Source organism: Pectinophora gossypiella, chromosome 13 (genome assembly GCF_024362695.1).
Source record: "Pectinophora gossypiella chromosome 13, ilPecGoss1.1, whole genome shotgun sequence".
NCBI lineage: Eukaryota > Metazoa > Arthropoda > Insecta > Lepidoptera > Gelechiidae > Pectinophora > Pectinophora gossypiella.
Window position 1 is genome coordinate 6,207,763 of NC_065416.1, and position 2,655 is coordinate 6,210,417.

Genomic DNA, 2,655 nt, shown 5'->3' on the forward strand with positions numbered 1-2,655 from the left:
AAGTAATAACTGTCAAAGTGCAATTTGTAGACGTCAATTTTAGCGATGACGTCATACTTTCTTCTCTGTTTCTCTTTCTGAAATACGTGAGATAGATATATAGAAATTTGGCATTCCGTAATAAGTGGAACACAGAAGAATCTTTTTTCTTTAGCCCGTACAGATAGGCTAAGATCATAAAACCATTCTGCCTGTCAGTATGCGGAAAAAATAATTTTGTTTATTAACACTTTCTTCCCGAAACTACAGGCAAAGTGGCAAAAGGTCTTTTTTGCGTTAACGGTAATGAGACTGCTGGTGTTCGCAAATCTATCACTAGAAATCCTATGCCAAAATTTGATCGGATTGCCTTTCTTTGAATATCAACTGACCATTTTTTTTTTTGTTTTAGTTTTCCCCGAAGGGTAAGGCAAAGGGAACTATGCCCATACAGCCATGTCTGACGTATTTTTTTTCTTGATGATTAATGAAATGATGAAAGGTGATGATGATGAAACCTAAGCCCCCACCCTCGGAGTAGATTCCTACTCCGAATCCCAAACGAATTAACTCAAAAGTCCGCATAAACTTTTGAGTTATGAAGCGGCTTCCCGGCACGAAGCGAAAATAGGCAGATACACTTTGTTTATTGAATACTCCAATATAATAACACTCGCGAATGTCTTCCGACTAACTTAATGCGATCATTAACCACAAAACACCACTTCGTATTAATTATTTAGATTACTCAATGAAGAAAGCAACTGTCCCGTTCCCGTTTCCCGCCGAAAAGCCTATCAACTGACCAAAGACCCAGAGACTGTCAAAGTTGTCGTGACGATGAGTCACGATTCTAAATATGGAATGTCACAAGTAGCAACACCGAAACGGAAGCCCGCTAATTTTTCTATCAGTAAGTGAATCTTGTCTATGTCTTAAATCTTGTCTTGACAAGCTAGTTTTCTAAGAAAGTAGTTAAAGTGAGTTTAACTTTTATATGAGTGAAAAAGTGCAGAAAGTCCCGCTGATGCTGTTACTAAAGCTACGTAGTGGTGATATAACTCCCTTTTATTAATTTGACTATAATTTTACTAACGATGATGCCAAATTCTGTTTAATAACTTGTGTTTAAAATGGCCGGCCGGCAATGCGACTTGTAAAGATAGATGAGTACTCTTTAGGGGGCATCAATAAGTAATGCCCACAATTGAAGACGTTGTCTGTATGCATAGCTTGCAATTGTAGAAGCCTTCCTTGGCTACCGTTGTCCAAATGAGTAGCCCGCAATCGTAGAAGTATTTCCTGGCCAGGTTGCATCTAAGAGTATGGTGCACTGTTATGAGAGGCTTTCTTGGCCATGTAAGTGCTGGCGTGCACACTGTTATGAGAGGCTTTCTTGGCCATGTAAGTGCTGGCGTGCACACTGTTATGAGAGGCTTTCTTGGCCACGTAAGTGCTGGCGTGCACACTGTTATGAGAGGCTTTCTTGGCCATGTAAGTGCTGGCGTGCACACTGTTATGAGAGGCTTTCTTGGCCATGTAAGTGCTGGCGTGCACACTGTTATAAGAGGCTTTCTTGGCCACCTAAGTGCTGGCGTGCACAACGTTGAAGAGGTCTTCCTTGACCACCTAAGTGCTGGCGTGCACACTGTTATAAGAGGCTTTCTTGGCCACCTAAGTGCTGGCGTGCACACCGTTGAAGAGGTCTTCCTTGACCACCTAAGTGCTGGCGTGCACACTGTTATAAGAGGCTTTCTTGGCCACCCAAGTGCTGGCGGGCACACTGATGAATAGGGCCTTCTTGGCCACCCAAGTGCTGGCATGCACACTAATGAATAAGTCTTACTCGGCTAACTAAGTGCTGATAAGCACACCATTGAAAGGGTCATGTATAAGAGGGCAATTAACTGACATAAAGTAATACCTAAGAGTAACTAATAAGATCACATACGCTGGTGTTCAGCCAGAGTCATTAAGAGAGATAAGCTTACATTCTGCAGGGTGATGTGTCACCAAGTAGGTGGTAGTTGTATCACCAAACAGTAGTTCATTTATGTTTCTTAAACTTACAGATGGAGAAGTAATCCGTATCCATGAGGTGAAAGGAAAGGTGTAAGGAAAGCCATATTGAGGATCTGATCACTGACATAGGAACCTATGAGTGAGTAAGAGTTACATCCTATCTACACATACTGACTGGTATTCGCGACGTCAGTCTAGTATGTGTGCATTCACATCCCTACAATAGATTCATAATTCTTTGATTATATACATAATTATAGATAGATATATATAAGTGTAAAAGAGTCGTCGCGACATGGAGATGCTGGGATATTAATGTCAGTCAGATCTAAGAGTGGTAAATGTGGCTTTCCTTCTCCTTTATTTATTCTGATATGATGATGTTTACAATTCATATGTGATAGCATTATAATTGGCATTTGCTTGGTTATAAATAAGAATATCCATGTGTAAATGAGGCTGTAAGCTACCTAAATAAAATGAGTAGAAAATAATATACATGACAAGAGTTGTAAAGGCATATAAGACAAGTTTTATGATGAAAATGAATAAATGTTCAAAATTGGTCATCTGACAGTAATACTGTAAAAGGGCACTAGATGGCGGCACTGGTCTATATTCGTGGTTATTACGAACGAAAATGAAAAGAAATCT